A 27,486-nucleotide genomic window follows, 5' to 3' on the forward strand; every position below is an offset into this window, starting at 1 on the left:
AGCCCAGAGGAGCGCGCCGGAGCTGCCCCGGGACACGCGCGGCTGTCTGGGGGGTACTGAGCATCCGCGGCTCTGCCAAGACGCGGCTGCCTTCGTAACTGACTCACCGTTACCGGAAGACAAACGACCCTGGCCCACGGTAGTGTCAGCTTTTCTCCGCGTGATTTCACTTGCCAGCTTTCCTAGCAAGGCGAGCGGCTGATCCGTGTGAGCACTATTACCATATATAGAGAGGAAGTGCCTGGTGAAAAAAGAACCGAGGCGAAGCCTTAGTCAGTGGCCTTGGGTGGGAGTGACTGTTGGGAGGGTCAAGATGAAATGTGCCCTTCAGCAGACGCGATTACTAACCGTGTTAAATCTGCAGATGATTCAAAAGACAGATCGGAAAAAGGAAGTGTTGCAAATGCCCCGCACTCGGAACTCGCAGGAGTTGCTGCACAGTCATTTAAACAGTTATTAAAATTCTGGAGAACTTGAAAGACAGACTTTTCTCAACCTTCATGTAAAAAAATAATTGTTACAACCTTGATTGCTACATTTGCTTATTTTTTTAAAGAAAACAAGAAATATTCTAAATAGAAGCAGTCCAGCTTATGCTCTAGGACAAAAACCTCTGTGCCTTTGAAGCATTGCTATACTTTTTTAAATAATGCAAATAGAGACATAAGACAACCTTGCTGACAAGTCCAAATATGGTTAGTAATGGCTTTGCTGTTTGTGAGGATTATAAATATGGATAGTAATTATGGATAAATATGGATAGTAATATGGATAGTACTGGATACTTTATTGTAAGTATGGATAAATACAGATAGTAATGGCTTTGATGTTTGTGAGGTGATATGATAATTACTAGCAGACCAATAGATATGATAATTACTACAACCACCAAGATTTTGACCAGAATGGTTTTCAAGAGGAGGCAAAGGACTTCTGGATGAATGTTTGGAAAAGGGTGGAAAGCTTTTATTGCTCTTCCAGACTCTTCCATTTGGCCAGCCTGTGCCTAGCTCACACTACCTTACTTTCCACTCATAAAATGGTTGTAGCCTCTGTCTCTACTCAGTGTTTAGTACCCTCTTAAAATCTTCTGTGATTATGCCCATAAAGCTTTTTAAATCCCTTGGAAGCAATACATTCTCATTTTTAAAACTTACATATGGTTTTATTATCAAGTAATAATATATAGTTTAGCATATATGTATATATAGTTATACTGATTATCAGGTTATAATAAGTCTGTCACATGGGAAGTTTAAACATTACTAAATAACCAGAATGAGCCCATGGGCTTATTCTTGGAGTCCATAAAACTGCCCCCCCAAAAAAAGTATTCTGTGCAAATCAACTAGAAAAATACTTCTAAACCCCTGCTAAGACTAAATGAGCAAGGTGACACAGGAAACCAAATAATTACCCAGTGAGCATTTCTTTGCATAAAACAGGGAGAAAAAAACCAATCTTTTCCTCCAAAATAATAATATTTTTCCACTAAATAATCTTTTTTTTTTTTTTAAATAGGAGTTAACATTCTCACGGTGGAAAATTCAAACAGTACAGAAATGCAAAAAGAAAAATGTGAATACCATTTTATAGTTCCACTCTCCGCAAAGACCAGAGAGATAATATGCTGCCAGACCTCTTTCTAAGGATAGACACACACACACGCCCACGCGCATGCATGCACAGGTCCATATGATCATAAGATAATGTTCCACAATGAAATTTTATATAACTTTTATAGACTAATATGTGTAGATCAACACCATTCTACTTTTTAACTTATTTATTTATTTGAGAGAGAGAGCATGAGCAGGGGGAAGAAGCAGAGGGAAAGGGAGAAGCAGACCCCTGGCCAAGTGGGCAGGGTCCGGGGGGGGGGGGGCGCCTGATGCGGGAGGCTCAATCCCAGGACTCTGGGATCATGACCTGAGCCAAAGGCAGATGCTTAACGGACTGCACTACCCAGGCGCCCTGCAACCCTATTCATTTTTATTGGCTGCAGCCATTGACTGGATACACCACAATGTATTTAATCTGTTTCCTTTTGATGAAATCTTAGGGTTTCCCTCAGTGGTTTACCTATTGAAGGAAATGCTGCCTTGACATCTTTGAATTTTGCATGCCCATGACCAAGTATTCTGCAAAGGTAAATTACATAAGAGGGATCTCTGGGTCAAAGTTTATACACTTAAAAATGTTGTTACAGTTTCAATTGCTCTTCCTCCTCTCAAAAGTCCTCCATGTACCCACCTCCTACATTGTCTGAGTGTCCCTTTTCTGTAGCTGTTGTTTCTGCAGCTGGAGCCATTCTTGTTAAGGTACGTTTGAAGTTTTACCCGTTTGACAGTATGTTATTATGATCAAAGACCCCTCCCCAAATGTATCATCTGATCTAGCCAATCAGTTCCCTTGCCATGGGCTTTTCCCAGCAGGCAAATGGGAAACAGTGTTCCCTCTACTATTTGCTACACAAACACCTAAACACAGAGATCTGGAAAAGCTGGTATCCAGAATGTGGTTTAGACATGAGGTCCAGGAGATGGCTCCCACTCCCCCTCGTTCCCAAATCTGAATGGTGCGATTCCCACCTGCTTTCTGACTTTCTAAAGCAATAATGAGCATGCAGAGAGAGAGAGAGAGAGAGAGAGAGAGAAAGAGAGAAGAGAGGGTTGGCAGGGCCTCCTCAGGCCTGGAGTCAGTTTCCCCACCAGATGCAGGAAAAAGATAACGTGGATGAGATGAAGTCAACCATGAGTTCATCTCTTTCAACACCCAGTGCTTCCTTCTGTCCACAGTACATTTGGCACAGACGACTCTTCTGGAGAGGAAGCTAGGAAGAGCCCGGTTGAAGGCAGGTCAGCAAGAGGGAGCATTGCAGAAATTACCCCTCCCCTAATGTTGCTTCCTGCTCTCTTGCTTTATACTTTATTAGGCCAGTTTTCATGTGTTCTTTTTTCTCTTTATTGGCTAGGCAGTACTACATATTATTTTAATTCTGCTAGTAGTCATTATTATATTCTAACAGAGAAATGTGGGTCCACATTCTCTATCCGAGTCTAACATCAAATCAGAGAATTATGTTCTCTCCTACTGAGAGACCTCAGTCGGGACATTTGGCAAGCTTTCACTTTTCCCTCCCTCCCTTATACTTTCCTTTCCCAGCTTTACTGAATAATCGGCCCAGTTTTCCAGATTTTTCTTAGAATATGACTTCTTTGTCAAGATCACTTTTAATTGCATCATGCTTCAGTTATCCAAATTTATTTACATTTAACTTTGAGTTTTATTGAATTTGTACTATTGCTGCCCTCTCTTGTACACTGTATCTTTGTCTTTCTTGGGATCTTTATTATGATTCTGTTTTTATTTACCTGAAATATTTTCACAAGTAATTATCCAGAAAGTGTACCTTGTTGGTCTACTATTCCATTCTGAATCTCTCAAATTATAACCCTCTTCCTTTGTTAACTTGTAGCTCTGGTAAAACCTCACATCCTTCATAGTTGTTGATATTAGAAATGGGCTTTTGAAAAACAATTCCTTCTTTGGTTGGTGAACATTTTCAATCTGCAAACACAGTCCTTTCTCCAGTTCTGAAGAATTATATTCTATCAGTTCATTAATTACTCATTCTCCCTTGCTTCCTTTTCTTGCATTTAGAACTGATTATTTTTAGGCTTCCAAATCTGTTCTCCAAGATGCTCATCTTTTCTCATGATCTTTCTCCTTCTTTTGTGTGTGCTCTATCAACATCGTATGGCTTTTAGAATTATCTGTTATATTCTTCACTGTCATTCAGACTTTTGTCAGTTATGGTTTCAGTTTTTTTTTCAAAGAATTATTCTTGTTTTCAGAGTGTTTCTTTTCGGTAAAAGCCTGGCTTTCGTTGTGAATATGAATGAGAAGTTTTCTTCTAAACTCTCTCCTGCTTCTTGTTTCAACAGGTTCATTTGTTCAGCAATCAGCTTGGTGCTCTCCTTTTGACCGGATGATTGTACTTTATGTGGTTAGCAATTTGGTGCTATTGTTCAGCTTACTTAATATTGTTATCCGGTGTGTCTCTTACATAATTCTTGCAGCCAGTGTGAGTACTTAACATAATTCTTGTAGCAGATCAGAAGGAGACTGGAAGTCAGAGAAATGTGCTTCTGGGATTTCCCGGGAGGAAATGGTCTGAGAGTTGAAAAATCGGAGTCATTGAGCCTTCTGTTAGATGGATGGGTGGTAAGGGCATGCTGCAGGTGTTTTCCCTTCAAAGTGCTCAGAGGAAACTGGTCTGGCATCATGCTGATTCCTCTTGATCAAGGCAGGAAGCAATGGGGTCTAGGTGACAAATGGAATTGGATCTATTCCTCTGGCCAACTGGAGAGATTCAGGCCAGTGAGGGGACTCCTTTAGACAAGGCTTCTGACCACAGAGTCTAAGGGCTTCCCATAGGAGAGCTGAACCAAACCAGATGGTCTTTCTTTAACCTGACTCTCCCGTGTGCAAACTCTGTATTAGTTTTCTATTGCTACATAACAAATTACCACAAACTTAATGGCTTAAAATAACACATGCCTATTATCTCACAGTTTCCATGGGTCAGGATTCCAGGCATGGCTTAGTTGGACCCTCTGCTGAGGTCTCACAAAGCCACAATTACGACGTTGGCCACGACTGCAGTTCTCATATGGGGCTCTGGGTCCTCCCCCAAGCTTATTCAAGTTTTTGGCAGCATTCTGTTCCTTGCAGCTGTATGAACAAGGTCCCTATTTTCTTGCTGGAAGCCACTCTCAGTTCATAAACCCCTTGTAGTCTCTTGTCATATAACCCCTAAAAGCAGTTCACAATCTGGCTATCTGCATTTTTTCCAAGCCAGCAGAAGCACATTTCTCTGACTTCCAATTGCCTTGCAGTCTGCTACAAGAGTGCCTTATAGAATGTAATACATCAAGGGAGTGACTATTCCATCATCATTTGCCACATGGCATCGTTTAATCAAGGGAGCAACTACCTATCCATCATATGCAAAGGTTCTGTCTACATTCAAAAGGAGGGGATTATCCAAGCCATGTGTACCCGTGGGTGGAACTCTTCAGGAACCCTCTAAAATTCTGCCCTTCACAATTTCAGAAATGTAAGAATCCATTCCAGTTTCCAGTGGGGGAATGACATTTCTCCTTCTATGTTAGTTGAGTCACTTTTGTAAAGAACTGGGTAGTAGAGAGTGGAGGGAAGGCAGATTGTCAAAGGTGTGTGCTTGACATCACATTAAATTATCCAGATAATTATCTTAGCTTTCTACCTTAATGAATTGATGTTTTTAACTTTTGTTGTTGTTTTTACTTTTAAAAAAAATGTGCTTCAAACATTTCAACTAATCTGAAATGTAAATAAAATCACCTTATAAATTTGAAGCAGTATATCTGTCTAAATTAATAGGCTTTATTTTTAGATCAAATTTAGACTAACAGAAAATCCAGCATAAAGTACAAGTTCCCATATACCCCTGTATCTCCACTCCAACACACACACACACACACACACACACACACACACACACACACACACACACACACACACACGGTTTCCCCTAACATTAACATCTCAAATTAGTGTGTTACCTTTGTTGCAAATGATGAGCCAATAGTATCTACTATTAAGTCTCATACAGAATCGTTTCAGCACTGTATTTTTTAATAAGGAATTTTTCTTTTAAATCAGGTCTTTGTCCCGTGTGACCTATGTGACCATTTTAGGCAAATGTAGAGTCTGTGGACAGCCCATGTGACCGGCTAGGATATAACAGAGCCTTCTGTGACCAAATAGAGGTTGGCCTGAGATTGCTGATATTCAAAACTGATTATTAGGCACAATGTACTTCAATCTGTTTAAGAAGAACACAGTCTCTGGGGAGAGAATTTTAAGACAAAGAGCGGTTTTGGTAATAATACCAATTTTGGTCCAGACCAAAATGCAGTGGTACAGAAAGACGATGAGTTTTCAGAAATAAATTATCTTGAGAATGCTCTGTGATGATAATGAGAAGACCGGGAGAAAATATTTCATAAGACTTACCTGATAAAGGACTGATATCAAAAATATCCAAAGAACTCTTAATAATCAACATTAAGAAAAGAAACCAATCCAGGGGCACCTGGGTGGCTCAGTCGGTGAAGCAGCTGCCTTCGGCTCGGGTCATGAACCCCGGGGTCCTGGGATCGAGTCCCACATTGGGCTCCCTGCTCCACGGGGAGTCTGCTTCTCCCTGACCCTCCCCCCTCTCATGTTTTCTCTCTCTCTCTCTCTGTAATAAATAAAATCTTAAAAAAAAAAAAAAAACTAATCCAGTTAAAAAGTGAGCAAAAAACCTGAACAGATGCCTCACCAAAGATGTACCGAAGGCTTATAAGCATATGAAAAGGTTCTCTATGTATATGTCACTAGGGAATCACAAATTAAAATAATGAGTAATCAATATATACCCCGAAATAGTACTCCGCCATCAAAAAGAATAAGTCTTGCCATTTGCAACAATGCAGTTGGAGCTAGAGTATAGTATGCTAAGTGAAATAAGTCAATCGGGGAAAGACAAATACCATATGATTTCACTCGTGTGGAATTTAACAAAACGGATGAATGTAGGGGAAGGGTAAAGAAAGAGAGGGAAGCAAATCACAGGAGACTCTTAGGGATAGAGAACAGGGCGCCTGGGTGGCTCAGTTGGTTAAGCGACTGCCTTCGGCTCGGGTCATGATCCTGGAGTCCCGGGATCAAGTCCCACATCGGGCTCCCTGCTCAGCGGGGAATCTGCTTCTCCCTCTGACCCTCCTCCCTCTCGTGCTCTCTATCTCTCATTCTCTCTCTCTCAAATAAATAAATAAAATCTTAAAAAAAAAAGGATAGAGAACACACTGAGGGTTGATGGAAGGAGGTGGGTGGGGGACGGGCTAGATGGGTGATGGGTATTAAGGAGGGCACTTGTGATGAGCACTGGGTGTTGTATGTAAGTGATGAATTACTAAATAAAAAAAAGTAAAAGTAAATTAAAAATTAAAAATTAAAATAAAATAATGAGATACCAATACATTAGAATGGCCAAAATCCAGAACCCTGCTACCAACAAATGGCTGGTAAGGCTGTGGAACAGGAACGGTCATTCTTTGCTGGTAGCATGCAAAACAGTACAGCCAGTTTGGAAGACAGTTTGGAAGTTTCTTACAAACTAAATATATTCTTACCGTACAATCCAGGAATCACACCCTTTGGAAGTAAAGAGTTGAAAACTTATTTCCACACAAAAAGAATGAGCTGTCAAGCCATAAAAAGACATGGAGGAAACTTAAATGAATCCTGCTAAGTGAAACAAGCTAGTTGGAAAAAGCTACAGGCAATATAATCCCAATTTTATGACTTTCTGGAAATGGCAAAATGGAGACACAAAAAGAGTGATATACGCATATAATGGCACACAGTGGAATATTATTAAGCCCTGAAAAGAAATAAAATTCTGCCACAGACTATAGCATGGCTGCACCTTGAAGACCATATGCTGAGGGAAATAAGCCAGCCACAAAATGACAAGCATTGTATCACTGTATCATCATTTATATGGGGCACCTAGAGTAGTCAAATTCACAGGGATAGAAAGTAACATGGTGGTTCCCAGGCACTGGGAAAGGAGGTATGTGGCGTTATTATTTGATGGGTACAAAGTTTCAGTTTGGGAAGAAGCCAAAGTTCTGGTGTTGGATGGAGGTGGTTACACCAATGTGGATGTATTTAACGCCACTGACATCTACACTTACAAAAAATGACAAATTTTATGTTGTGCCTATTTTGCCATAATAAAAAAAAAAAAAATTCATGAAAGGAAAGAACACTGGGCAGTGGGAATGAAAGCCTGGCTTCCAGAGCCAGATCTGGTTGTGTTCTTTCATGACAATTAGCTCTGGGGTCTTTGTAGTTTCCCTTCCAGGACCTTGAATCTGTATTATTTACTCGCTCATTCATTCATTCAACCAGTGTTTATTCAACACATACAAGAGTTTGTTACTCTAAAACTATGGAAGAGCTTGGAAACTATTGTTGTGTGTCAGATGCGGGATAGATGTTATTAAAATCAATGAATGGGAATAATCAAAGCTGTTTTTCTATTAAAACAATGTAATCCCTCGTAGGTTTTCACATTCAGATATAGATTTCATTCTTAAATCAGAGTGTCATAAAACATGAAAGCTAGAAAAATGATCTCACTAGTAAATTATTTAGCAAAATAATTTTGTTTTCAAATAGAGTTCTGCAGAGATCACTGATATAACAAAATAAAATATTAAAAACATAGCCTTCTGGGATAGTCTAAATTTTCATTATTGGGCCAAAGACATAACACCCATCATGGAAGACTTAAGCATATTCATGTGCCTGACTTCTGAGGTTCATCTGAGCTTCTAGGAATCCAGAGCACAGCCTGAAAATCCATATATACTTCTACCCCTTCATTCTAGAGATTTAAGTGATCTGTGCCCAAAACACCTAATTTTTTTCATTGTGATTTTCAAAAAATACTTCTAGGATGCAACTGAAAATTTGAAATAGTTTGTTCTTAATAAATCTTTAAATCTGTTTAAAATCAATACATTGTTTTATTCACAATGTTTTAAGTTTTGAGAATTGGAAAGTCCACATGTCTATGAGGTGGTTTGGTAAATATGGTACCATATGAGAGTATGAACTTGGAGTCCAAAAATCTAGATTCTGGTTCTAGTTCTTCTGATCCCTAGATATGTGACTTAGGAAGAATCAGGTAACCTCTCTGATCTCTATGCTGTGTTATGTCTGAAAGTAAGGATAATAATGCACAACACATCTAGCTTCCAAGGTGTCCATGTACATGTGAGTTAAGCTTCTATTTTCTTGGATAATATTTTGAGTGATAATAGCTATCACCAAAACTGAGTTGAGTTTAAATAAGATAGTGTGTACATTTAAACCTGCATGTTAATAAATGTTAAGATTTTAGTAGCCCAGGTATTTTTAATCTATAGAAATAAAGTGCTATTTATGCCCCCTCCCTCCCTGAAAAACTAGTCAAGTATAATCTGTCAAGTTTTGAATGCCACATTGTCATTGGGCAAGAATTCCTAGAGGTTTATTTTTTTATTTATTTTTTTAAAGATTTTATTTATTCATTTGACAGAGAGAGAGAGAGAGCAGGAACAGAAGCAGGAGGAGTGGGAGGCAGAAGCAGGGCCCTGCTGAGCAGGGAGCCCATGCCTCTCTCCCAGGACCCCGGGATCATGACCTGAGCTGAAGGCAGATGCTTAACGACTGAGCCACCCAGGCCCCCAAGAATTCCTAGAGGTTTAAAATAGCAGCTTTCTATCAATTTCATTTGTCAATTTCCCCTCCACAGTCAGGAAAATATAATTTATTGGCTTCTCAAACTTATGATCTCTCCATTTTCTCACTCTTCAGATTGCATCGCTCTTTTTCTTAATCAAATTTACATTTGAACTGCAAGGTTTTAAAACATTAAATCGTTTTCTATTGAAATAGTTTTATTAGCTTAAAAATTTTAAGCTCCATGCCTTGATAAGTTTATTCCTTTTCTGGAATGAAGAGAAGCACAAAATGGGTAACAATAATTCCCCTTACATACTGATTGCTTTAGGTAATCATCAAAGTAATTAACATAGAATACACCCATATACAATGTGAAATTCTCTTGCTCCGTAAGGGGGGGGGGGTGCAGAAAAATCAGTGATCCAAGACAGGGATTGGCAAACCAAGACCTGCCAAGTAAATCCGGCCTGCTTCCTGTTTTTAAAAATAAAATTGTATTGGAACATGGCCATGCTCATTTGTTTACATATTGTCCACAACTGCCTTTGCACTTCAACCACAGTGACTCCGAGGAGTTGCTACAGAGACCATATGGTTTGCAAAGCCGGAAGAATTAACTTTTTTTTTTTAAGTATTATTTATTTATTTGACAGAGAGTGCGCAAGTAGGCAGAGCAGTAGATAGAGGAAGAGGGAGAAGCAGGCTCCCCGCCAAGCAGGGAGCCCGATGCGGGACTCGATCCCAGGACTCTGGGATCATGACCTGAGCCGAAGGCGGAGGCTTAACGACTGAGCCACCCAGGTGCCCCTGGAAGTATTTCCTATTTGACCCAGAAAAAAATTTACCCACTCCTGATCTAGGGACTAAGTGAGGAAAAAGAAAATGGGTGCTCTCCTTTCTTGCAGTAATTGTATAATCAGAAGCTTCTAAAATATAAATATTCTGCGCGGAGTTGGAAAACAGGCTGCAGCTAATGCTAATTAAAGCCTTACATTGAAGAGTCACCCTGTGGTCAGTGTTCTTTACTGCTGGATGACAGGAAGCTGGAGTTAGGTTCCTTTGTCTGTGGGAACAAAGAAGGAGTAGCTGTGTCCAGATTCCTTAAGCAATATGATTTTTCTAAGGACAACAGTAAAAAGCAAACAAAAAACAAAATGATGCTGATCTTTCTCACCAATATTTGGATGGGTTTTTGGACTGACTTTACCCTCACTCCACTTTGACGTTGGGAAGTTGCTTCTTTCAGAGCTACAGGAGGCTTGCAGAGGTATTCTGAAGGCCTACTTCCTATGCGTCCCTTTTTGCAGCCTTGGGACACTGTCTCCTTTCATAGACGAAATGTTTTAACACCTCCTGTACAGGCTGACACCTTCCTGGGTCCAGCCAAGCCTGACGCTGCTCCGCTCTGTTCCTTCCCCACTTAATAAGGCAGTCAATTCCATGTTTGCTTGCACTTTGTGTCAGTTTTCAATCGCTTAACCATCACCACAATTCTGTGTCGGAACGGTCTCTTCAGGTCTAACATTCTGTGATTTCTCACTCCAGAACGGTCATCTATGAGAGTCTGACACGCGGTATTTAACGTAAGATCTGTATTAAAATCGAGGTTCCAATATTTGTTAATTGTATGAGCTTTACATCTTCAGTTCCTACCTCTATAAAACCGAGACAATAATATGTACTTTCAAGACCACTGCAATGATGAAAGGCAATTACATATTTGTAAAGCCTCAGTCAGAGAAGAGACAATAAATACAACTTAAGTGTTCCTCTAGTTTTCCTCCACCAGATCGGGAGCCATGGACTCACTTCTTCCCAATTCTCAGTGATCTTATAACCCTCTGAGATTAGCACATACACCATTATAGCACTTACACAGGTATTTTAAGAATAACTTTCCACTCGGGTGCCTGGGTGGCTCAGTTGGTTGAGCGACTACCTTCGGCTCAGGTCATGATCCTGGAGTCCCGGGATCGAGTCCCACAATGGGCTCCCTGCTCGGCAGAGAGTCTGCTTCTCCCCCTGACCCTCTTCCCTCTCATGCTCTCTATCTCTCATTCTCTCTCTCTCAAATAAATAAATAAAATCTTTAAAAAAATAACTTTCCACTCTATTCAAAATAGCAATACGTGCTCATTATTAAAAATTTGGAAAATGTGGAAGAGTACAAAGATGAATATAATAAATGCACAAGTCAGCCATATCCCATTCTTAGAACCCAGAAATTAAGTGAGAGATAATTCCTCTCCTTCCTCACTCTCTCTCTCTCAACCTACATTGTATTAGCATGCTTTTAGTTATAAGTCAGAAAAAATCTGGATGCAACATTCATTAGTTTTAAAGAAATAAAATTTCTTTAATAATAAGAAATAATTGACCCACATAAATCCAGAGATAAGGTGACTTCTTAAGCAGGACAATCCATCAATAGTTCACCCGAAGATACAGCAACAAGGAACTGGAACCAGGGCAAACTTAATATTCCTTAAGTGCTATTATGAAGACAGAATGAAAATCAGTCAACTCTATCTAAAGAGTTAAAATAAGTGAGTAAATTCAGCAAATTGGCCATATAGGAAATTGATCACAGAGCTGACTTTAGGCTAGTGACCTACAGCTAATGACTCCAAGGTTGACTGATCAGCAAATCAGCAGCGCCGGCCACCTCTAGAGCCTTCCTACCTTTCTGCGTTCTCCTGGCATGTCGGCTCAGCCCCAGTGCTCTCATCATTTGCAGACTCACTAACATGTCATATAGGATCTGAGCTTCTGGTGTCTCTTTTCAAGATGGAGGAAAGCCTTTCCAGAAGCCTCCCTCCCCCCAAATCACCTCACTGGCCTGCAGTGAACCACGCACCTAGCTGTGCCTGAACCAGCCGCTGCCAAGGGGAATTCATGGCCCCGGCTGATGATTCTATCCCTCGGGCGTGGCTGGTACCTGCCTCCCCTGAAGCACACAGCAATGCAGAGGTGGACAGGAAGCTCAACAAAATTGTATTGCTGGGAAACAGAGAAATGGTATGGGTAGGAAATCAACAGTTTCTGCTACCATATTTTTTTGATTTAACATACATTAATTGCCCCATGACAACAAGTGGTTTTGAAAACATTTTAACTGAAACATAATTTTGTGAAAACATCATAGATTATTTAACAGGTTCCCCATTGTTAGATATTTAGGGCAATTCAATTTTTCACTATTACAAATCGTTCAGTGTTTAGTCCTGTCAAATTAATGTCCATAAACCCATTGCCTTAAGTAGTGCTGTTTCTCTAGGTTTGCTCACGTCATCGATGAATCAGGAAATGATTGTTTAAGAAATGCTGGATTTGTAATAGAGAGAGACTCTTTCAACCTCTATGGTTGCTGCTATGTTGCCTCACGTTTTGCCCCTAACTAGAAGAGCTCTTGGCCAATTCATTTCAACAAATTTTTACTGAAAATTTTGCCAAGCCTCATACAATGAATACGATCCAATATCTGCCTTTCTGAGCTTCTAATTTAGTGAGAGTTTTTCCTGGGCCAACTCTCAGCAGATAAAGATCTTTTCGATTATCAGAACTCTCTGCTTCACATATTTGTTTAATGTTTATTATCTGTTATGTATCAGGTCCTGTTCTAGGATTCCGAGAATGCCCTCCTTAAACTTAGTAATATCCTTAGGTACTGAGAAAGAAGTCCAGGTGGATCTTTCAAAATTGTTCCTCCTACCTTTTGTTCCCAGGCTCTTTGTCACTTAGAAAGGAAACATCTGGCCTCCCTGCCTTTTTCTGAATATTTGAGGGAATAAATTCATGTGTATTTTCTCACCTTTGGCCTTGTCACTAATGTCATAGATAATGTAGCTATTTCAGCTGAGGGCTCTGCCAGAAAATATAATTTGACAAGCTGTATTTCCTGATGCAGTTGGTAGCCACACAACAAGGCAGGAAGTGCTACTCCCTTGAATTTTGCTGGCTGAGGCTATGAATGACAAGGCAGCCCTTGAGTCCTGCTGACCCAGTTACGGGTTCTCTCTAGGGACAATGGCTGTACTGGGTCAGGCAAGGCCACAGAGAACTAGGCTCTGGCTGGGCACTTCTGTTCAGTTTGGCATTTTTCAGGATAGAATTTCCTCCTTACAAATGGGAATTTAAATGTAAACAGTTCTGCAGTGGCCCAGGTAAACCTGGCTGAAGAATGAAAGATACAAGCATCTCATATTTCCTGAAATAAAGTTATAAGAATCTTTGTACCTTTTTGTAGTCCATCTAAACCTATACAATGCATACATTCCTATTTCGGCTCAAAGCCACTTGGTTGGGAAAAAAAAGATCATGAGCTAGAAGGCCCTTGGAAATTATCTAGTCTGATGATAGGCAAACCTGTGATCATCCAAATGACTTCGGGAGTTTCTAAGAATGTAGACATTTGCACCCTAAGCCACTGAATCAGATTCTCAGAGCATCGGGTCTCCAAGCCAAAAACATTGGCTCACTTCACAGATGAGGAGGTTCTGAGTCAAAGATTAGGCTAGAGTCCCAGTCAGATTATGGCAACAAGGATAACACATTTTGTTTACTCAAACATCAACGTTCTTTAGTTTGTTACCCAAAAAACGGTCAGTGAAACGGGAGGAGAGGCACTGCTGGGAGTCTTTTGAATCCGTGTAGAAAGATGAGAGGGCCATAAATGAATAGCAGCGGCAGAAAAGGCAGGAGAGCCAAAGTTCTGCGGAGTCGCCCAAGGAAGCCGTCAGCTGAGGGCAGGGGGTTATGGGGCTCAAGGTTGCTGCTCCCAGAGCACAGTCTTCCTTACCTGCGCAGCTGGAAGAACGCTGGCGGATGGGGCCGGTGGGAGAGTGACCGCTGCAAGGGGACTGAGTCGTGATAGGATGGCAGGATCTGATGAATCAATCCGGTGCCAAGAGAATCTGAGTCATGGCCGTGTAACAGTGACTCAGTGGCGGGACACTCCCCACACGGAGCTTGCAGCTCAGCACTCGCAGAAGGAGGCTCAACTAGGCTCCGGGCACTAGGGGGACACACCTATAGCTGAAGTCGCCCCAGGCTGCTCTTTTCTGTTTAATGCATTTAAACCCAGAATGTGGTTGAATCCTTGTCCCCACCCCAGCTCCAGTGCTGCTTTTTTAGTAGAAAATCAACAACGGTCAAATTGTTTTAATGATACATTTTTTTAAAAGTCAGACTTCAAGAGGATTGAAAGGAGAATAAGATGATGTTACTGAGTTATCCAATAAGAAGCATTTTTTTTAAAAAAAAGGCATTTAGGGACATCTGGGTGGCTCAGTTGGTTAAGCGACTGCCTTCGGCTCAGGTCATGATCCTGGAGTCCCTGGATCGAGTGCCCCATCGGGCTCCCTGCTTGGCAGAGAGTCTGCTTCTCCCTCTGACCCTCCCCCCTCTCTTGTGCTCTCTCTCTCATTCTCTCTGTCTCAAATAAATAAATAAAATCTTAAAATAAAATCTTAAAATAAAATAAAATAAAATAAAGGCATTTACTCAAAAGATTTTTTTTATAAAGATTTTATTTATTTATTTGACAGAGAGAGACAGCGTGAGAGGGAACACAAGCAGGGGGAGTGGGAGAGGGAGAGGGAGAAGCAGACTCCCAGCCGATCAGGGAGCCCGATGCGGGACTTGATCCCAGGACCCTGGGATCATGACCTGAGCCGAAGGCAGATGCTTGACCGACTGAGCCACCCAGGCGCCCTCAAAAGATATTTATTGAGTACCTACCATGTAGCAGGCTATGCTCTGGGCATTCTCAGAATGGAAATCATAAATATCTTGGTAATTAATTCGTACTTAGTGAACAAGTTCATACTCCTTTTCCTAGAGTAAGGGCTTCCTGATGTTTGAAGTCTTCTTCTTTTAATATTTAAAAAGGCAGCAATTTAATCAAATGAGGATACTTGAAATGAGATTGTGGCATGCTGGCAAACAGGAAGGACGGATTAGGTTAATTTCATTCTTGGAGGCAGGTTAGACAGAACTCCTTAAAGCTACACATCATAGTTGTGAAAAGCAAAATTTAGTAGGCTGAGAAGCAAAATCCACTGTAATACTCTACATTTTTTTACTTTTGTGATAACCTTAAAACGTACTGGTAAATAATTATAATAATATCACCAGTAGCTACAACTTATAGGACAGTATGTGCCAAACACGGTGCTAACATGCATTTTTAAACATTTAATCCTTACTATAAGCTTATAAGACAAATCTTGTTTTTCCTATTTTGCAGACATGGTACTTGAAGCACAGACGGGGTAAGAAACACATCTAAGATTACACAGCTCTAGAACAAATTCAAACCCAGTTAGTCTGATGCCCAGATCCCCATTTGTTACAAATAAACTCCGGGCCCTCCACAGACATCTTTGTGAATCTGTCAGGCATTATAAATGGGAAGAGGCCAACAAAGGGGTTACGTGCCCAGTCTTTGGGGTCAAGCGTATCTTCTGTGCATCCTGGTTCTGCTGCCGCAGAGCCAGATAGCTCCTGTCTCACTGAGTAGTCCTGGGGATCACGGGATAATCACGTTAAGCACATGAAGCAATTCTTGGCTTTTAGCTCTTGGTTAAGATTAACCATGATGACTATGGTCAAAAAGATGATGGTGGTGGTGACGGTATAGGAGCCAGAGCCTTGCCTTTTGAGAGAAGTCTCTTCTTAAATCGGTCCCGCCACTTCTGAAGTCTGAGTTCTTTTTTTTTTTTTAAGATATTATTTATTTGACAGAGAGAGACACAGCGAGAGAGGGAACACAAGCAGGGGGAGCGGGAGAGGGAGAAGCAGGCTTCCCACGGAGCAGGGAACCTGATGTGGGGCTCGATCCCAGGACCCTGGGATCATGACCTGAGCCTAAGGCAGACGCTTAAGGACTGAGCCACCCAGGCGCCCCTCTGAAGTCTGAGTTCTTAAGAATAATGACAAATTGTCATCAGATTGCCGGTTTGTTTCTTTCTTCACTCATCATCACCGTTATCGGACTGGGAGGTGGCAATGTCATGCTGAAGAGCCAGGACTCTGAAGCCAGGCTGAGGTGTAAATCTTGGTTCTGACACCTACCTGGTAGCAACTTTGGACTAATCATGAAATGCCTAAGCCCATATTTCTCAGACTGTTTCTGGTAAAGAATCAATTTTTTGTTTGCCTTCCCTCTCTCCTTTCTTCCTCTCCTCCCTTCCTTTCCTCCTTCCTTCCTTGTAATGTCCAATCTGTTGTGGACCAATCCTTTTGCAAAACACAATAGAGTTACCTTAGCAGTGTCAAATGGCTACAAACATGCTTAAAGGTCAGTTCCTAATTTCTGTCCTAACTTCACTGAGGAATGTGAACAGTTTGTGGACCTCACTCTGAGTCACGCTACTTTAATAAGCTTTTGTTTCATAATCTATGACATGGAGACTCTAACATTTATTTCATGTGGTTGTTACCAAAAATTGAAGTGAAATAATGTAGATAAAGTGCTTAGCACATATGTGCCTAACATATCATGAGCAGTGAAGAACTACGAGCCCCCAAAGAGCTCATATTCCCGGCCTATGGCAGAAACAGGGATGGAGAGACATAAGAGAGAGCTATAAAAAGTAAACATCTTGAGGGCACCTGGCTGGCTCAGTTGGTAGAGCATGAGACTCTCAATCTCAGGGTTGTGAAGTTTGGGCCCCACATTGGGCACAGAGCCTACTTTAAAAAGAAAAAAAGTAGACACCTCAAGTATTCATAGCTGAATCCCACATGAGTTAATTTTTCTCCTTATCTCTTTGGGGAACTGAATCTCTCCTAGGGAAATACATCCCACAAATCCAGTTTTTCTAGTGATGTTTTAAGAAGGGTAAGTGACTAGCCTGGGCTAAGCCCTTGAGTCATGCCAAAGGCCTGTCCATTCTGAACTCTCAACCTGGCTCTTCTGTGTTGCTCAGCAAAAGCATAAGCCTAAAAATAAGCAGTTTGGACACCAAAATGCTGTCCAAAAGCAAGTGCATTATGATCAGGACTTCAGTTGTGGCTCAGAAGTGAAATAGCTTTCCCTGTAATTCCCAGTTAAATTAAATTGAGAAAACATTGCTGAAGTAACATATTTAATAACTGTGTAATTACTCCATTGGTGGTATCATCCATTTGACTTTAGGAGTGGGATGAATAGAGGTCCCACAAGGGCTGGGGAGGAGATGGTGCTGCCCTGCAATGCTACCCAGCAGGACAATTCGTATAATGTACAATACTAGGGCCATCAGGGAGTAAAGCTGAATCACAGTGACAATTTTCAGCAACCTCCCGGCAACATTCAAAGGCTCTGTCAGTAAGTGTTTAAGTCGTGGTGCTAACACGAAATAGGACAGAGTCTCCTTGCTCATGATATTTAACTGAAAATGACACAGCTGTAATGAAAGCACCAAAGCGGGGGGGGGGGGAAACCCATAAAAAAGGAAGATGACAAACATCTCCAAGATTTGTCTGATGACTCTAGGCCTGAGTAATAGCCTCAAAATTATGAAGTAGCCTCATGAAAACAGCAGTTGAGGCATGCCTAAACTATCAGAGTAAAAGTGAGCTCTCAAAATCCAGATTTATATCAAACTTCAGTTTATATCAAACTATATTCAATAATAAATATAAAATATTATTTAATGGAATCATGTTTATTATATTTAAAACCCTTTCCATAAGAAATCCTAATGTAAATATTTTTTTACCTTTCAGCTCTGACATGGAAAGCTCCAATATGGAAGAGCATCTGGAAGATAATATCTCTGTCCAATAAGACATCTAAAAACACTTCAGATGAAGTCTTAAACAGAAATAAATAGGCGGAGAAAAAAGATGTGAAAGTCAAATAAAAAGCCCAAAACCAGTCTGGTTGGTGAGGAGAGAAATTAATACACCAGCACATGTAGTCTCCAACAATGAAAATATGGTAAAATTGCTCCCTTTCCACTAGCCGGCTTGGCATTGTGTAAGGGGCTCCGCATCCTTATCAGAGAGTGCACAGAAGGAGTGGCGTAGAGCTGGAAAGAAGAAAAGGTCTCGATTCTACAAGTGGAACAAGGGAAAAGGAACATTAATGGAATGACTTGTAAGGGGTAAGAGAAGGGGAATAGAGCAGCCTGCAGGTGGGTGGCTTGAAAGGGCTTCAGAGTATCAGCCTTCAGCCACGCAAAGCTGGGCTGAAAGCTTTCCATAAAATGGCCTCAACAGTGTTTCCTTTGAAAACACAGAGAGAGGATCTATGAAAAGTCCTTAGCAAGTTGCTAAGATGCCCTCTGGGTTAAAGAAGGGAGAGCCGTTGTTAAGAATAACAATAACGGTAAAGTAAGAATGGTGATTTAGGGGCTAATTCACCCACGGTTTAATCTGCCAGGCCACCAAAATATGAATATTTTCTGAAAACTGAAGGGCAATAATAAAATATTATTTATATCTTAGGTCTAAATCTGTATGGCTCTCTTAAAGGGAAAATCTTACTATAAGGGGAAAGTGGAAATAAATTTGCCAAAGTTATAAATTGGGGTGTAAGAAATACTCTAAGGGTTAATTTGCTGTCAGGTAGTAAAGTCCTTTAGTGCTTCAATTATTTTTTTTTCAAGTTTTTATTTAACAAACAAATTTCCAGTTTGTTAACTTACCGTGGTGTTGTATTAGTTTCGGGTGTATTATGTAGTGATTCAGTGCTCCCATACATCACCGGGTGCTCATCACAACAGGTGTCCTCCTTAATCCCCATCCCCTATTTCACCCATTTCCCCCCTCCCCATCTCCCCTCTGGGAACCATCAGTTTGTTCTCCATAGTTCAGAGTCTATTTCTTGGTTTTCCTCTCAATTATTTATTTAGTAAGGTACCAAGTAGTTTATGTGATACTATATTACCATTTAGCCTTTAAGCCTTATTACTTAAAAAATAAATATTTCTAAGGCATAAACTGACCCAGCTTTTTCAACAAGCTGGTAGCTTGAGGGGAAAAATGGAGAGGATTTACCGCTATAAATTGTAGAATGTTTACAGAACAGAGCAACCACAGGTAATATGGAGTATCTGGGGGCTCTAATTGAAATAAACCAACTGTAAAAGTACGTGTTTTTTGAGACAACCTGGGAAATGTACTTACGATTTGGATATGAGATGATATTAAGGAAAAAAAGTTAGTTTTATTGAGGGAGATAGTGGCATCATGGCTGTGTAAGAAAATACCCATATTTTCTAAAAATTTGTACTGAAGAACATAATTGTGAAATGGGATCTCAGTGGCTGAGTTTTGCTTCCAAATACTTCTAAAAAGGGAAAAGCAGGGATGGATGGAACAGAGGCAGTAAATGCTTGCTTGGTATCTGTTGACTCTGGTCATGAGACTATGAAGGCTCACTGCCCTCTTTGCTCTACTTTAAATGCACTTGAAATTGTAAATGATTAATTAAATGGAAAGCACTTAAACATCAGGCAGTCAATGTTCTCTCACTATTTTTAAAAAGTGGTTTTTGGAAATAAAAACAATTTATTTATATTCACTTCTGTTTTCTTAAGAGATAGATTATACCACCTTTCTAGATTATTCAGGAGGAATATGATGTAATGATTTGGAACTTACAGTAAGTTACAATATTAGAACCTCTTCATTTTTTAAATCTACTTTACAGAAACTGTGATATTATCAGGAAATTTGGCTAATTACTAAGCAAGTTTGTGTACTCTGAGAAGTCCTACCAAGATTTTGAAAGTATTTACTTCATAACGACATGGGTGAGTGGTAAAAATGTATTTTTTTTGTTTCAAGTAGAATACATCAATTCTTTTGGACTACATTTATTTAATGCATTCACATATTTTAAAAAATGCAAAGAAGAAATTAAAAGCTGAGATCCTAAAGGTAATTTCTGGTTTCAAAATTCAGGAGACAGCCCTTTTCTGGGCCTGAGAACAAACCCCTCAACACTTTCAGTTAATTCCAGTGTCCCCTTGTAGAAAAAAAATCGTCAGCAACAACTTAGATTCTGCCTTTTTGTTTGCTCAGTATAAGCATAACCCTAGAATATCACTGAAAATAAGCAGTATGGACATCAATATGCTGTGCAAAAGTGAATGCATTATAATCAGGATTTCAACTGTGGCTCAGAAGTTGTAGCTTCTCCCTGTAACTCTGCCTGGTTACATTAAATTGAGAAAACACTGTGAAAGTAACGTATTTAATAACTGTGTGATTACTCCATCGGTAATATCATCCATTTGGCTTCAGGAGTAGGATGAATAGAGGGCCGTGTGTGTGTGTGTGTGTGTGTGTGTGTGTGTGTGTGTGTGTGTGTGTGTGTGTGTGTGTGTGTGTGTGTGTGTGTGTGTGTGTGTGTGTGTGTGTGATATTTGCTTCTAAGCTGAATCTAGCCCAGCCCGCTCTTTCAGCCCCTCCATAATGATGATGCCAGAGGATAGTTCTAGTCATAACCACAGACCTCAAGACTAAGCAGACTAAGCAGCTCTTTATTTTTAATTATTTATTTACTTTTTGATAGAGAGAGAGAGAGCATGAGAACTGGGGCGGGGGGTGGGGGCAGGAAAGGGCAGAGGCAGAGGGGGAGAGAGAATCTTCAGTAGGCCCATGCCCAGCATCCAGCATGGAGCTGTTGCAGGGCTTGACCTCACAACCCTGAGATCAGGACCAGAGCGGGAGTCTGATGCATAACCAACTAGGCCACCCAGGTGCCCCTAAGCAACTCTTTAAAAGCTCGTTACTTTTTCCTTTGTCCTTTCCTGTAGAAATACTGCTTTTCACCTTCCGATTGTTTCCTTTTGAGCCATCCTGTAGGTCTTTTGTGCTTTGGGTTTTGCCTGTTACTTTCATTCCCCCCTTTTGGTTCACCCCCATATTCATTTCCCACCTCTCCATCCTTACTTTAAGGACAATTTCTCTGCCCCTCATAGTTGGCTTTCAAATCTTGCAAGTTTCATAAATTGGGAAAAAGAAGAGTTACCAGTACATATTTTTAGTTTATGAAAGAAAACATCAGTAGTCCCTTAAGGAGAAGAAAACTAGATGATAGAAAGATTGTACTTTCCAAGCAAACACCCAGTAACATCCATAAAGTATCTTAATAATTTTACAAATAATTAAAATTGCTGTGGATTAGTAAGCTGAAACAGTTTGAAAATGTTTATCCATATTTACTAGGAAAATACTACCCACAATAGAATATTTTACAATGAAATTGGGAGTTGAAAATTCTTTTAATTCTAGCCTGGCGATATAGCAAGCTCAAAAACAAACCACAAATATACCTCTAAATAGAGGTAATGCTGTCTTATTTTACAAATGATGTTGATTATGAGGGGAGAGAGGAATTTTTTCCAACAAGTTACAGAAAGTTCAAAATTTCAAAATATCAGTGCAGGTATTTAACCGGACACTGGTAACATCAAAATCTAATCAAAATGGAATAGCAGCAAAAGCCATTTCCTTCCCACCTATTTTTGCATAACATCCTGATTTACCAGCTGCAAAGCCTTTTCACATGCTTGAGATAGCTGTTCTAATTTACATTACAGGCCTGTCCCAGATTAGTCATCCTGTTGATAAGCTGTGGGCTCAAATATATGTAATCTTTTACAAAAATAATCATTAAGTATTTCTTGTAACATCTGAATAAAAGCTGCTTTCTGCTTTGCCAACCTTGTGCTAGCCAGAATATTTCTCTGTAATAGCCCAAGGGAAAGAGCATCCACCGTGTGCAAATCCAAGAGTCTAGGGAGGGATAAGAATCCATCCAACATGTGCCTCCGTCTTGAAGAATGAATTAACTAGTTAGTGGTAAATAAGAAGATAGCCTGTTTGTAAAGATCTCCAGAGGTGGTTATTTTATAACTTCAGTGACTTTGGTGACTTAAAATTCAAATGAGTGAATTTAAAGATCGTAGTGGCTCTATTCAACATTCCATGATTCAGGCAGCATTCAATCTAGCAGATAGAAAGGAGCTTGAATGAGCTGTACAAAATGAAAGACTTTTATAGGCAGAAGGGAGCGGGAACGGGGAAGCTGTGCTAGACAAAAAAAGCAGACTGGTTATGGCAAAGTCACCTTTCTTTAGGGGATGACAAGGGTCTGTTGGGCACATTACCTAACTAGTGCTGATTTGGGGATTCCTGATTGACTGGTTTAAGATTCCATTTCTGGGAGAGCCAAAACTGTAATCAAGTCAAATCTTGTTTTGGGTGACGTGGGGCTTAGCATAAGTGACTCCATTTGGGGACTTGTTGCCTTATGGGTTTTGTTGTTGTTGTTATTTATTTATTTATTTATTTATTTATTCCAAGATTTCATTTACATTCAAGTTAGTTAACATATAGTATTAGTTTCAGGAGTCGAATTTAGTGATTCATCATTTACATATAACACCCATTGCTCATCCCAACAAGTGCCCTCCTTAATGCCCATCACCCATTTAGCCCATGCCCCCATCCCCTCCAGCAACCCTTAGCTTGTTTCCTCCTAAGAGTCTGTATGGTTTGCCTGCCTTTCTGTTTTTATCTTATTTTATTTTTCCTTCCCTTCCCCTATGTTCATGGGTTTTGTTTCTTAAATTCCACATAGGAGTGAAATCATATGGTATTTGTCTTTCTCTGACTGACTTATTTTGCTTGTTTGCCTTATTTTTAACACTACTCAATAATTCTTTCTTTTCTTTAGCCAGAATCCAAGGGCTGGGTTTATATTGAGTTTCCCCACCGTGAAGCAGAAGAGCCGGACATCAGCCTTGACATCGCTGCAGCAGACTTGACATTCACGAGGTGTGTGTCTGAGATGGTCTGGGTATTCCAATAGCACTGAAGCATTTCATTTTCATGCATTGTCAATGTTTTCTATGTATGGACACATAAAATCACCAGCCATTCAACTATCCCTGAAGCTTTATCTCTCACTTGAGCAATTTTAACTGGCTGGAGCACTCACTTTTGTTTTGTTTTGTTTTCTGTGGAAAAAAAAAATTTTTTTTTTTTTTTTTGTCTTTTATTCAAGTTACTGTTTTCAGTGACAAAAGGAAGAACATTCAGGCTTGTCCTGAGCTGTGGCTGCTGACTCAGTCCTCTACACTTGCCTGCAGGAAACCTAATCACACCTCAGCAAATGTGCCAATTACTCTAGTTTCTACTCTAGTTGCTCAAAAACAATGAAAATTGTTAATGTTAAACTGTGAACACCAATCAGTGACTCTGATACCTCTAGAGTCAAGTTTTCCTCACAATTGAGACCAGCTCCAAATAGCAAAGACTATCACTAGACCTCTGATTTAATGTATTCTCTTTTTCTCACCTCTCTCCTAATTTTTACTTCTTGATTATATTCAGGTATAATCTCTTGAAAGATCTGCTCCCCCTGTGCCAATTTTGGTCTGTGGGGTGTGGGTCCCCAGGTGCACCATGGCACAGTAATCATTTTACATGGTGCCAAAATGGTTGAGTGGCTCTACTTTACATAATACCCCAGCGGCAGTCGACAGTTATAATCAGTAACCAGCTTTCACTCCTCCTGGTTCAATAATCCCATTTGCTCTGTTTTTCACTTAGTTTTTAGTCTCCTGTCCTTTAAGCTTCCATGTGGCTCCTTTTTGAACTTTTACCAAATTAACTAGGTCCCACTGCTTTGAAGTGATCAGCGCTATAGGTAGCAGTCTTGGAAGGACCCAAGCAGCCCAGTCACATGATTATGGGACAGAACGAAGACCTCTCGAGTGTTTGGGATATGGAGCAATGCCCAGGGTAGTTGCCTCTGCCCAACCAGGCCAGTGAGGCTGGAAGCAAGGTGCTCACGTTTGTGGTATTCCAAGATGTTTTAAAGGAAGGGAGTTTAAAAATGTATCAGCATTACCATTTTCATTACATGGAGTATTTCATTTAATATTTACATTACACATATTATCTCATTTAATTTATTGTCCATGAGAACGCTGAGAAGGAGGTCATTACCGCCTCCATTTAACAGATGAAAAAGCTGTCTCAGAGAGAAGGTGTTACAAATCAGAATGAGAGTCCAGGTTTGTCTGACTCCAGAGTACAAGCTTTTATCCCAAATCATGCCGTTTTGTATACAACAGTGGGTAAGGAAAGACTTTTCCACCTCAGAAACAAACCACTGGGGCTAATTCTCAAATTACTCAAATTATCCAAATGGCATATGAATCCCCATAACTTTGCAAAAACCAGAAGTTTCTACTTTACCTCTCCTTTCCCAGTTTAGTATCACTTGGGAGTGTGGATAGAGGGAAATGGAAATACAAGAAAAGGAACAAAAGAAAATTGATATTGTACCAAAGATCCAATGTAGAATTATTTTTGAAAATAATTTTGAGATGCATGAATGGGATTTCTAGGAGATTACATTCAAGTTAATAACTTGTCTATGCAGTTTCAAAACTTTGAAATCTTCTTGTGGTGCCTGGGTGGCTCAGTCAGTTGAGCATCTGCCTTTGGCTTGGGCCATGATCCCAGGGTCCTGGGATATAGCCCTGCATCGGGCTCCCTTCTCCGCGGGGAGCCTGCTTCTCCCTCTGCCTCTGCTTCTGCTTCTCCCCCTGACTTGTGCGCGCGCTCTCTCTTTCTCAAATAAATGTATTAAAAAAAAAAACTTAGAAAGCTTCTTGATTATAGGAAGATTTGGCTGCAATTTCTGTATTAATGGAGTGTCTAAGCACACCATCTTCAGATGGACATTTGTGCCTGGCTCCACGCTGTCAGCATGTGCCCATCTCTATCAAATCTGTAGAAAAATGGTCTCTGACTTGAGTTTATATAAATTATCTTATGCTGATGTCATTTATTCTTTCCTTTATTATTACTATTTTTTTCTCTCACTTTCCAATACATCAATATGATTTTGATACCAACTGATACCAATTTCCACGATATCTACTATCTACACAGATTACCTATAAATTAAAGTGCCCTCAGTACTGCCCAGGTCTGCCTCTTGTAAAAACACTTACATCTGTCTAGTTGGCTCAGAACCCCTCCTTACAGAAGGAAATTCAGCATTCTTTAAACTGAAGTATAGTTGGCACACAATGTTACATTAGTTTCAGGTGGACAAGATGGTGATTCAACAAGTACATGTTACAAGCCATGCTCACCAGGAGTGTAGTTACCATCTGTCACCACACAACACTCTTACAATACCACAGACTATATTCCCTATACTGTATCTTTCATCCCCATGACTTATTCATTCCTTAACTGGAAGATTTCAACATTTTTTAAAAGGTTTTATTCATTCAAGAGAGACAGGAGAGCACAAGCAGGGGGAGAGGCAGAGAGAGAGGGAGAAGCAGACTCCCCACCGAGCTGGGAGCCTGTCATGGGGCCCTATCCCAGGACCCTGAGATCATGACCTGAGCCGAAGGCAGACACCCAACCATCTGAGCCACCTAGGTGCCCCCAGATTTCAACGTTATTTTAAAAAATAATTTTCCAGTAAATTATGAACATGTCTCATAGTCTATACACCACTGAATATATTCTCTTTTTTTCAAAAAAGCCTGTATTATAAGGATGTAATTGTAACCACTAAATGTTATTTAATGTCCAGAAGAGTACAATTGGTGCTGCATTGATTTCCTTCACACTAAAAGCCAGGGTATTTGGGAGAATAATTTTTTTCCCCCAGAAATATCAGAATTTACTCTCTTGAAAAGAGAGATTTATTTTGAAGTAGGTAATTATTTTCAGTAATAATTTCCCATGTTTTTCTGATATTAAAAGTTTATATTTTTGGGGGGGGTGATGAAGTGATCAATTTATATTTGTATTAATATTTAATTTTAACAACTAAATTTAAAGTATAAAAATTGCTTTCCTTATTATTTTCATTAATGTTTATTTACTCTGATTATGCTTAAATTAAAATTAAAACCTTTTGGTGTTCCCATCAATTTAAAGAAAAACAACAGGAAAGATTAAGTACAGCAGACAAATCTACTTAAAGTATAAAGTTAGAATAAGATTAGAAGGAAATCCAGGGGGTGCCTGGGTGGCTCAGTCAGTTAAGCGGCTGCCTTCAGCTCAGGTTAGGATCCCAGGGTTTTGGGATACAGTCCCATGTCAGGTTCCTTGCTGACCCTTCTCCTTCTCCTGCTCCCCCTGCTTGTGCTCTCTCTTTCTCTCAAAAAAATAAGACCTTAAAAAAGAAAAAAAGAAAAAAAAAAGAAGGAACTCGAGGAAAATCAAGGGAATTTCATTTGTTGAAATGGTGTAATTATATGTTTTGATTTAACAATACAGCATTTGTAATACATAAAAATTTTAACTCTAAATTTATTAACATACACAAAAGGAGAGCCTAATAATATGAGTAATAATATGTGTACCACCTCAGTTCAATAATTACTAATCTTTTCTCATGCTTACTTCATCCATCTTTTTCTTTTTTTCTTTATTTTAAAACAAATCCCTGAGAAATCCTAGTATTTCACCATTTTTTCATGTCATGTCACTCTGAAATATTTCTCTGAAAAATAAGAATATTTTCTTACATAATCACAACACCAGTATCACACCATCAAAGGAAATATTAATTCCTTAATATAATTCTCAGTCCATAGTCAAAGTTCCCCCAATTATCTCATAAATATCTTTTTATACTTGGTTTGTTCAAATCAGGATCCAAATAAGTTCCACTCTGCATTTGATACTTACGTCTCTTAAATCCCTTCTCTTCTTCAGGTTTTCTTTCCAAGATCTTCACTTATAAAAACCAGGTCAGTCCTGTAGAGTATCCCACATTCTGGGCTTTTCAATGCTTTCTTGTGGTGTCATTTCAATTGTTCTTCTCTCCCCTGTATTTCCTGTTATCTGAAAGTAAGATCTAAATGTGATTAGATTCTGCTTTGTTTTCTTTTTCTTTCCTTTTTTTTTTTTTTTGCATAAATATTGTACAGATAGTGCTTTGTACTTCATAGTGCCTCACATCAAGGAGCATGTGTTTGGTTGATACACTTTTAGTGATGCTAAGATGGACCTCGAGTTCAGATGAAAGCAATCAATCCACCTATTGTGTAGCTCTTGATCTAATTTTACCCTAATGGTTCCTAGAAGACTCAATTCTTTCATTAGAGATTGCCAAATAGTAGTTTTCTACTTTTATCATTCCTTTTGGCTGTAATTCTTCTTTAAAAA

General features: G+C 39.8%; 1 long non-coding RNA gene across 1 annotated transcript; it reads left to right on the forward strand.

The window, feature by feature from the left end:
- On the forward strand, positions 1-27,156 carry LOC113921513. The gene is made up of 5 exons (XR_003519709.1): positions 1-139; positions 18,043-18,422; positions 19,973-20,075; positions 23,009-23,109; positions 27,034-27,156. It is a non-coding gene; the product is annotated as an uncharacterized LOC113921513 (long non-coding RNA).
- Positions 27,157-27,486: the final 330 nt, after the last annotated feature.

Source organism: Zalophus californianus, chromosome 9 (genome assembly GCF_009762305.2).
Source record: "Zalophus californianus isolate mZalCal1 chromosome 9, mZalCal1.pri.v2, whole genome shotgun sequence".
NCBI classification, from domain to species: domain Eukaryota; kingdom Metazoa; phylum Chordata; class Mammalia; order Carnivora; family Otariidae; genus Zalophus; species Zalophus californianus.